This window comes from Dipodomys merriami, unplaced genomic scaffold (genome assembly GCF_024711535.1).
Source record: "Dipodomys merriami isolate MVZ:Mamm:240054 unplaced genomic scaffold, mDipMer1.0.p SCAF_4, whole genome shotgun sequence".
Taxonomy (NCBI): Eukaryota; Metazoa; Chordata; class Mammalia; order Rodentia; family Heteromyidae; genus Dipodomys; species Dipodomys merriami.
Window position 1 is genome coordinate 57,156,559 of NW_027205603.1, and position 11,162 is coordinate 57,167,720.

The 11,162-nt window shown below is 40.0% G+C and overlaps 1 long non-coding RNA gene across 1 annotated transcript; it reads right to left on the reverse strand.

Annotated features, from left to right (window-relative positions):
- Positions 1 to 7,901: 7,901 nt before the first annotated feature.
- LOC138806282 (uncharacterized) lies at positions 7,902 to 10,453 on the reverse strand. The gene is made up of 3 exons (XR_011365764.1): positions 10,157 to 10,453; positions 9,480 to 9,554; positions 7,902 to 8,257 (listed from the first exon to the last, which is right to left on the reverse strand). It is a non-coding gene; the product is annotated as an uncharacterized lncRNA (long non-coding RNA).
- Between the last annotated feature and the right edge of the window lie 709 nt (positions 10,454 to 11,162).

The window sequence follows — 11,162 nt, forward strand, 5'->3', positions numbered from 1 at the left end:
TTCAGTAATGTCTGGCACACAATAGGTATCCAGCCAAAAAAATTATATTAAGTGAAGTAAGCCAGGCCCAAAGAAGCATAGGTCCCATGGTTTCCCTTATTTGCAATATCTAGTATAGGTATGAGTCAAGCCAAAAAGGTCAGATAATGTGATGCTAGGAAAATGAACCCTTAAATATGTATTTTAATGTTTTCGTTTCTTTCATGCATGTATTTCTAATGCATTTATAAGATTATTTCTTTGTTGCTTTGTATGTCCCTCCCCCACAGTGTAACCCCCGTTTTCACTATATTTGATGTCAGTATAACATGTGGAGTAGATGGGGACAAACAAGTCGTTTAAGGATTCAGGTGGACCTGTTGCAACAATGAGAAGTACAAAATGTCATGTCAAAACCAGCTTTACAATGCCGGTGTGGGGGGGGGAGGGGGGTATAATTGGGTGGGGGGAGGGGGGTAAAATTGGGTGGGGGGAGGGGGGAGGCGGGGAAGGGAAGTGAAGGGTAAACAAAGGAGGAGGCTGCAATGCTTGGTAAGAAATGTATCCATTATCCTGCCCATGTAATTGTAGCCCCTTTGTACAGTATGTTCTCAAATAAAATAAAAAAAAAAAAAATAGGTATCCAGCCATACTTTCCTTTAAGTCTCATGTCATCAAACCCATTTCTCAGAACTCCAAGGTCTTGCTTTTTTTTTTGGGGGGGGGGGGTGTCCGGTCGTGGGGCCTGAACTCTGGGCCTGGGCGCTGTCCCTCAACTCTTCAGCTCAAGGCTAGCGCTCTACCACTTGAGCCACAGCGCCACTTCTAGCTTTTTTTTTTCGTTTTGCTTATGTGGTGCTGAGGAATCAAACCCAGGGCCTCATGCATGCAAGGCAAGCGCTCTACCACTGAGCCACCTTCTCAGCCCCAGGTCTTGTTTTTTTGAAACGAGTCCCTGGGCACAATTTCCTCCCATCTCACTTCTATTTATTTAGTCAATGTTTATTATGTATCAAGTGACACAAAAAGCAGAACAGACAAGTATCCTACTCTGGAGACTACAGAGCTGGAGACACAGAGGCATCATGGGAGCACAAAGGAGATGCCTCAAGCCTGTCATGGATAACAATACAGGCAGAGGAGGTAGGAGGTGGAGCTTGGGGGCATCAGGAACATCAAAGGGCCAGCCAACTGGTCTACTTTCTTTGTTGCCAGACTTGGTGAAAGTGATTATCCAGGTATTATGATGAGGCCTTCTAGCTTATCTTCATTCTTTCTTCCTTTGTGCTCTCTTTCACTCTGAACATTCTGCATATCTATGCATAGAGTACTCAACTCTACATTTCTACTTCCTATGTCTCTATACAGCTCCAGGAAAGGCCCTTCAGCTTGTTTCATACACTTTTCACCTAGATCTCCTCCTGTTTCCTTCATATCTACCTGTCCCCACAGAATTAACAAATCCTCCCCCATCTCCAACACACTTCTCAGCTCCTCTTCCTGGTTCCCTTTACTGTACAATAATAGTTCATGTTACTGAGGCTTTAGGGCTCCCAACCTAGACAAACCTCTGCTCCTGCTCCTTGACATTCAGTGTGTACTCAGCTACACTGATCACGTGTCCAATACAAACAGATCCTGACATGACTCCCTATCCAGCAAGGTGTTGCACCAGAGGAAACACAAATGGCTACTGTAATCAAACCTTTACTACCATCGAGATTTTGTTTTCAACTCTGACTCCTCTGTAACATGTTTTGTCTTTATCTGAAAACTTCTACTGAGGTGGTAAAATCTAGTAAACCATGAAAAACCTTCACATGTGAGAGTTTATGAGGAAATCCCTGTAAATAAATCATCTTAACAAATGGTTGCCCATCACTACATTTTTATTTCAGCCAATTGGGATTACAAGTTGGATTCCCTGAGCTGTTCCTATGGTGCTCAGGATTCTAAATTATTTTGAATTACATTTCAGGTACTATAATGATGGTAAGCCTCAGCACCTCTTCAGTGGTATTCCAGGACTCCTAAGTAGCCAGTGTCATTTCTTTCTTTCTTTCTTTCTTTTCTTTCTTTCTTTCTTTCTTTCTTTCTTTCTTTCTTTCTTTCTTTCTTTCTTTCTTTCTTTCTTTCCTTTCTTTCTTTCTTTCTTTCTTTCTTTCTTTCTTTCTTTCTTTCTTTCTTTCTTTCTTTCTTTCTTTCTTTCTTTTTTTTTGCCAGTCCTGGGGCTTGAACACAGGGCCTGGGCACTGTCCCTGAGCTTCTTTTTGCTCAAGGCTAGCACTCTACCACTTAAACCATAGAGCCACTTCTGGCTTTTTCTATTTATGTGGTACTAAGTACTTATTATTTATTTGTTTATTTAGTATTTTAGTAGTTTATTGGCTGCAAGTATCTCATAGACTTTTTTTTTTTGGTCAGTCATGGGGCCTGAACTCTAGGCTTGGGCACTGTCCCTCAGCTCTTCAGCTCAAGGCTAGTGCTCTACCATTTGAGCCACAGCACCACTTTCCAGCTTTTTCTGCTTATGTGGTGCTGAGGAAATGAACCCAGGGCCTCATGCATGAAAGGCAAGCACTCTACCACTGAACCACCTTCTCAGCACCTTATGTGGTACTAAGGAATCAAACCCAGGGCTTCATGCTTGCTAGATAAGCCCTCTACCACTGAGCCACATTCCCAACCCTCAATGTCATTTCTTATATAATTCATTTCAAAAACTTGCCAGTATTATTTCTTTAGGACACATTCCCTTACTAATTAGCTCCATAAATCCTTGCATACTTCAGCATTGAAGCCAAAACTTGTCAATTCTGATTATTTGGGAAGCAGGTATTTTATAAAAATGGGAAAACATTATCAACAATAATTACATAAATTTAGCTTTAAAGATATAAAGGATATGATTAAGAGTTAAAGAACTGATATCCAGCATAATATTTTACAAGCCATTTTCCATATGTGATACTTGGACAAGAAGCAAAAGAAGGAACTATATAAGGCATATAATTTATCCTTTATCAGAACATTGCTAAATCTGAACATTGTTTTAAATGGCTGTTACATATGGAACGTATTTGCATTTGAATGCTTTTTCAAAGGGCTGCTTGCTTGCTTGAACTTTTTTCACATCAAGGCACAGGTAGAGAAAACTGCACACTAAGTACATAACACTGCTTACAGTATTAAAAAAATTGAGGGGACAGGGGGTGTTAGGAAGTGGTGGTGGGGAAAATGAGTGCAGCATGACACTGGTCAAGATGCATGTACAAGTTGGCATGTTGAATTAAAACCCCTTTGTACAATTATGTAAAGATAATTTGAAAAACTTTAAAACTACGTAAAACCTACCATGTGTGAGAGAGACTGAGAGCACACTGGCTGGGGTAGGGTATCTTGGACTTCTGGGCCCAGGTTCTACCCAGCAACCCCAAAGATTTAAGGAGCTGAGATCTCTATATAATTGTGCCTTGTTCATGCTTGAAAAACTCTAGTCTAGAAAGTGGGAAAGTAAAATTATGGGCATAAACTCAGTTTCTGGAATCAAATTATGTTCTAAAGCATTTTCTAGACATAGAGTTCATTTTCCCTGTGGCTTCTTTGTAGAGTAAGCTAATAAACTACATCCTAGGGTTAAATCATCCCTATAAAATGCTTGGAATTCTGACAGACAGAGCTCAAAACAGATTAGCTGTTACTTTGTAGACTAAAAGGTCAGACTCTTAAGTTAAGCCTGATCAGTGGCCCAGAGGACAAAGGCAGCCAACTCTCCAGGCCAAGAGAGGCCAAGTCACCAAGAAAATGCTACATTGTTACTAGGAAAATCTGCTCTGCTTCTCAGCAGCTACCCAGCCAAACTAGACTGTTCTTCCAAAGAACAACTCTAGACACAGAATTACTATTCCTACCAGAATTATCAGATTTTTATCATTTAAAAGGATCTGTCTTAATGATTTTGATCACTGCTCCAATATTGTAAAGAAGGGGACTTAGACATAGCTAGCTCCTAATCTTGTAATGTATGATGGAAGAGGAGTTTATCTTCTTTTTCAGCCTTGAGTTTCATTAGAGTCTAGCCCTTTTGATAATTGTTAGCATAATACAATTTCCCTGTTTTCTCCTCTAGCTGTTCTGCTTATATGACTCAGAAGGGAAAATGGAGTAAGTCAGGGTCTGTCATAGGCAGGTCCAGAAGATTAAAACTCAGCATAATGTTCATATGAACTTGTGATTGTGTATGTGTGCACTACCATGGGTAACCTTGTAGCCACACTTGGCAGATGACAAATTGGTCTAGTAAAAGCATAGACAGAAGGCACAGGCAGGCAGCATGTGAGTGCCTGTGAACAGGAGCTTGTGAAGAGAGTATGACCAACATTCACTCCATTTTCTTGTGCCTGGAGCAGAAAGACTGCAGTACACTGCCTAAAATAAATCTCCTTTCATGCGTTGTGAAAATGTCTAACATAAAAGTAAACCCTCAAATATAAACATTCGAACTACTAAAAATGTAAGAAAATGAATTTCTAAACCACAGTGACCATCTTTATTATGCTGAACTCTAAACTATCCCTAAATGAATTTATACAAATATTCCATCAAATTCACAAGAGATTAGCCAGGCACTGGTAGCTCATACCTGTAATCCTAGCTACTCAGGAGGATGAGATCTGAGGATCATCACTCATAGCCAGCCCAAGCAGATAAATTCCAGAGACTCTTATTTCCAATTAACTAGCAAACAGTCAGAAGTAGAAATGTGGCTCAAGCCGGGGAGGGGGGAGGCTGGGAAGGGATGTGAAGGGTAAACAAAGGAGGAGGCTGCAATGCTTGGTAAGAAATGTATGCATTATCCTGCCCATGTAATTGTAACCCCTCTGTACAATATGTTCACAAATAAAATAAAAAATAAATTAAAAAAAAGAAATGTGGCTCAAGTAGTAAAGTACCAGCTTCAAGAAAAAAAAAGTTAAGGAAGAACTCAAGGTCTTGAGTTCAAGTCCCAGGACCAGCACCAGAAGAAAGAAAGAGAGAGAGAGAGAGAGAGAGGAAAAGAGAAAGAGAGAGAAAGAGAAAGAAAGAAAGAAAGAAAGAAAGAAAGAAAGAAAGAAAGAAAGAAAGAAAGAAAGAAAGAAAGAAGAAAGAAAGGAGAGAGAGGGAGGGAGGAGCGGAAGGAGGGAGGGAGGGAGGGAGGAAGGGAGGAAGAAAGAAAGAAGGAAGGAAGGAAGGAAAGAAAGAAAGAAAGAAAAGAAAGGAAGTTTTTGAAAGAAGCAACCTAAAAGCTGCTTTTGCTGCCCACCCCCCTCCCCCCTAAAAAAAAAGAAATCCAGTTAAAGCTGCTTTTGCTGGCCCTATGAATTAAAATGAAAGCCAAGATGCAGCTCCCTTTATGCTATTTTGCATTTATGTTCTTTGATCTTAGCCATTCCCTTTGGCAGTCTGTTTACAATCCCCTTGAACCCCATAAGATGCACCTAAGCATCTTGTGATAAAAGGGAAAAGAGCCATCTTCTCAAGACATCTTATCATTAACCAGGCCAAATCTGAGATTGGAATTATTGCATACCTTTTTATATTTATTTTTAATATATATTTTATTGTAAAGATACTGTACAGAGGGGTTACAGTTGCATGAGCAAGGTAATGAGTCCATTTCCTATCAAGCATTGTTACCCCTCCTTTGTTTTTCCCCTACCATCCCTTTCCTCTCCACATCCCCAACTCCTACCTCCCTCCCCCATACCCTCACCCTCTACAAAGTTGTAAAGTTTATTTTCAACATAGTGTCTTGTATATCTCATTGTTAAAATAGGTCATCCTGTATCCTTATTTCAGCACTTTGTTATTTCCCTTCCCCTCCCGAAATTAGAAAAATAGTTTATCTTTCTTGTTGTTCTTTTTAATGTACTTATAATGTACTATGTGATTTTTTTGTTTCTTTGTATGTTCTTCTCCCATAGTACAACCCCTGTTGTCACTGTATTTGATTCCAGTGTCCTGCATCTTGCATACCTTTTTGACTAACCCCAATTCTCCCTGAGGCCAATGTTAGTGCTTCTTCTTTTTTTTTTTTTTTTTTTTAGATTTTTTTTTCTTGTGAAAATACTGTACAGAGGGGTTACAATTACATGGGCAAAATAATGAGTACATTTCTTATCAAGCATTGTTGCCTCCTCCTTTGTTTCCCCTTCCCATCCTTTCCCATCTCCCACCGCCCCCCACCCCCACCCCCAGCCAAAGTTGTAAAGTTCGTTTTAGTGCTTCTTAAGATAAAAGATGTACTGAGGGCTGTCTTCTCAAGGCTGCTACATAATAAATCTCCACTCTCTCCCATATATCTTTATTTGAAATATTGGGGTGAGTTACTGGACCTAATTTCTGGAGTTAAAGCCTGGGGTTTTAAAACCTAGTTTTACTCTTAGAGTAATCCAGAAAAGGCAAGATCCTGTAGCACAGCACTATTGGCAGTAGCAAATTCTGTCTCCCAGCATTCCCATCATATGTGAAAAGTGACATGTGCCAACACTTCTGAATATTTATTAAACCCAGATTTCCAACTATAGAAGGTGGTTATCAATTTTACTGTCCAGCAGGTCAATAAATATCTATTACAAGCCGGGCGCTGGTGGCTCACGCATGTAATCCTAGCTATCGGGGCTGAGATCTGAAGATCATGGTTCAAAGCAAGCCCGGGCAGTAAAGTCCATGAGACTCTTATTTCCAATATACCACTAGAAAGCCAGAAGTGATGCTGTGGCTCAAGCGATAGAGCCACTTGCCTTGAGCTGAAGAGTGCAGGGACAGCACCCAAGACCAGACAGAGTTCAAGCCTCACAACAACAAAAAAAATTATTACATATCTACTAGATATTAGGCCCTGTATTGAAGTACTGGTTCTACAAGATAAAGACAAGTGCTCTAGAGCAAGGGGAAGAAGTAAAAGGATCCAGTGGACATTAGTGGACATCTCTAAGGCTCCAGGAAATATGCTATGTCCACACTGAGCATATCTAAGACTAGGTGTGCTGGGAGGGGAGTTAGTTGCTTTGCTTTTTTTTTTCTTTCAGATTTTACTTTCTGGTTTTACTGTTTGAGAATCTGGCTCTCTTAGTATTTATTAATTTTAATTTCCCTGTCTCCTGTTCCTGTTTCTATAGTGTTTGTCTATTCAACAAAAGAAAAACAATTGGGCATAGGATAGAGACAAGGAAAGCAACTTTCTACAGTTGGTGCTGCTTTGATTCTCTGTATTTGCCATTGTAAATACCATTCAAATAATTTAACACAAAGTCTTGGAAGGTTAGGAGCCAAGAATCTGTGCTTGCTCATAAAGTGAGAAGAAACCTAGGAAGAAGTCAGGGGCATAGTCCATTTATTGAAGCATCTCCCAACTTGATAGAACTCTTCCTGTTAAGCCAACTGATCAAGATTCTTTTTTTGGGGGGTCCGTTCGTGGGGCCTCAACTCTAGGCCTGGGTGCTGTCCCTCGGCTCTTCACCTCAAGGCTAGCACTCTACCACTTGAGCCACAACGCCACTTCCGGCTTTTTTCTTTTTGCTTATGTGGTGCTGAGGAATCAAACCCAGGGCCTCAGGCATGCAAGGTAAGCACTCTACCACTGAGCCACCTTTCCAGCCCCTCAAGATTCTTCTTGTCTTTCAATGTCATCTCTCAAGGATCTTCTTCTCAAGACAATCTTGGGGAGGAGGTATACAAAATACATATCCTACAAGTGGCTAAAACAACTCCTTTGAGGTCACCATGAATATTTGTAGCATATTCCTAGAACCCCATTGTTTAACTGTCACTGTGCATTCTTACTGCTTCTAAAAGACTGACCCCATGCCTGGTTAAGGTGGTAGGGATCTTTGCTTTTTCACTGCTCAGTGTTTTTGCCCTTTCTGGGACTTGCACTCGGGGTTTCGGGCTTACTTGGCTTGCATGCTCGCGCTGGCCCTCTATCACTTGAACTGTGCCTCAGACTCAGTTTGGAGATGGAGTCTGAGGGTCTTTTTTTGCCAAAGACTACACTGGTGGTTGAAAGTGACAGCAACCTTTATCCTTTTATTGATGTGTAATCTGGCAGTTACCTGTTTGTTAGCTATAGGCAGCTTCTACTGAGCCCCAGGGGCAGCAAAGCAATTCCCAAAGCTCTTTTTAAGGACTGAGCTTATTGTACGAGCAAACTTAAACCAGCATTAGAGCTTCTCTTAACTGTTCTTTGTCACTATTACTTTGCAGGGTCAGGCCGGAACAGGAGGTCAGTGTACACAACCTAAGGGAAAAATACAACCAAGGTCAAGTTCTGTGAGAAGCCCACCTTGACTGCACCGCACTAAAGTAACTTTGAGGGTGCATAGTTATGTAAACTTCTCACAACATAATTTGTCTCTGTAGCTGCTTTTCCTCTTTTAACTGTACTATAAAAGTTGGAGGTCAGTAGGGTTTAAAATTAAGGTCTACCTGAAATATCTACTTTCCCTCCAGCTGAACATCTCCATCATCTCTATTTAAGACTTTCACTCCAAGTTCTAGAACTTGTAACCAACTGCCTACTAATAGCTCCTCTCAGGTATCTAATAGGCTTCCAATTAAAATAGAACTCCTGGGCACTCACCCAGTTGCTCAAGTCAGAAGCCAAAAGTTACCATTAATGACCCTTCTCTCTTTATCTGTACCAAGGCTTGGGCTCAGGGCCCTCAGTCACTTGGCTTTCTTGCTCAGGGCTGGTACTCTACCACTTGGTCATACCCCCAGTCCAGCATGTTGCTGGCTAATTGGAGACAGAAGTCTCAAGAATGTTTATTTAGAAGAGTGGAGTGTATTTCCTTTCCTTTTTATGTTGAAAAGAAATACAAAAAATGTTCACAAAAAGGGTGATTCTAATTTGATTACAAAATTATAAAATGTTTTGATCACTCCTGAGGTTAAACTTAGAATTCAAGTTCAGTGAACCACTGTTGGCTCATTTGTTAGAAAAATCAAGAAATGCAATGTATTCAAGTGGTACTGAATAGCAACTGCTATGCAGGTGAATTCTTGTGAGTCAAAGGCATTCTGACATCCAACAGAGACATAACATTATTTTTTTTTTACACCTAAGCAATGATATTTGGGCCCTTCTTTTGCACTGCACCACATACCCTGCAGAAAGTCATCCAATCTGTACAAACAAAAGGGAGCAATATGGAAAGGAACTTAGATGTGTTAAATATCTTTTTAGTTTAAGTCTTTGCATAAGTTAGTCACCACTTAATAATAAAGGGTGAACTAGAAACTGGATTTTGTGGCTCACACCTGTTGTCTTAGCTACAGGAGGCAGAGATAAGGATCACAATTCTAAGCCAGCCTGGGGAAAAATTAACTCATCTCAACCAATATAAAGGTAGGTATGGATGATAATGACTATCATCCCTGTTGCCAAGATTGAAGTATAAGCCAGCCCAGGCATACATCAGGCAAAGACCCTATTTGAACAAAAACAACTTGCTTTTTACCTTGAAAGTCTGGACGTGTAACTCAAGTAATATAGCACTTGCCTAGCAAACAGGGGTCCAAGTTCAAACTCTTAACTGTCAAGAAGAAAAATCAGAAGCCATCCTGTCACTTTTTTGTTCAGAGTTAACTGATTTAACACTACATAATTCAGAACTTTACATTAAAAGATTTGTGAAAAGTTTCCAAATCATTTCAACAACAAGGCATAATGCAATTGTAAAACAAATCCTTCTAATCTGTTTGGCTCTATTTTGGTTCTGATTTTGTCTATCAAATCAGCAAGGACAAAAGGTTCATAAGCTAAGTGAACATTCAGTGACAATCAGTCTGTTCTGGAGCACCAACTGCATATTTTTGCCTAGGATCTGTAATCATAGCCACAGATACCTCCAGATAATCTTCATTTTTCAGCTTAGCAATAATCTGGAGCAGAATTTATCTTCAATCTGACCTTAAACACTACTCATAAAGCCAGGAGATAAGAAAATGCTTACAACTGCTACTTAGGAATAATCTTCCTTTCCTTTCAATTATGTCTTAAAATATATCTAAGACTAAAAACTCTTAACGAGTAAAAAAAATTTCTGAGCTCCAGTATCTTAATTTAGTGCCCTAAAAATAATTTTTCTCTATCTCAATGGCAAAGATTTGAAATAAAAAAGACTGGAATACATACGTGTCTAAGTGTATTGCTTGATGTTATATATACAATGTTTTAGGATTTTACAAACACTTCAGCCTTAATCAGGTTCCCAGGTCCTGTGCTCTGGTGCTTCTTGGATCCTCAGTGCTTCTTGGATCTTCAGGTCCGATGCTCAACCCCTGCTTCTGTAGGCCTGCTGCCACCGTGGTATGGAAAGTACTTGGAAAGCACAGACGGGACAAGATGCTCTGCCACTCCTTCTGATCCTAAGGAAATGTTCTCTTTCAACATGAAAAATCTGTACTAGACGGTCTTCACCCCTTTCAGCTTTAAAACATCTTTTTCTAAAATTGAACAAACTAATTTTAAAATACAATTCAGTTTTTTGCACTCTTATGGAGTACATTATAACATCTTGGTACATGCACATAATACTATGTTTAAAAATGCTCACCATTTAACCAATGATACAGCATACCATGCTACTAATGCAGACCTCTACCTTGAAGAGGCTGACAGGCATCAACCAAAAGCAGCCGTGGCAGAAACTGAGTTTGGGCAACAGGGCACTGAGGCATCATGCTTATCCGGTGAGGCTTTAGGCCAATGCAGCATGTGGTTAACCCCTGTTCTCCTCTTTATGTTTTTTGTTTTAAATACATAGGCCAGTCTGGTCTCAAACCCATGATTCTTCTTGTTTCAGTCTCCAACTACAGGTATGTAATCCACTCAGCTTCCACAATGGCCTATTTTGTAATCTAAGAGGGAGTTATGACCTCAAATGGCTAAAAAAAAAAAGTATAACAATAACAGGTACTAATAAATAAGCACAAGTATTACTCTGGATGCTAAGAAGGTAATTCTGTACCAGAGCTAGACTGTGCTCTCAAGGAAAACTGCCCTGGAAACATGATAAAACCCACAATAAATAAGAATGATGAACATCCTCTGACTTTATGAAAAACATCAAAGATATTCCTCCACCTGGGACAAATGGCTAGTAAGTGTTAGAGTAGTTGGGAAACATTAAAAATCATTG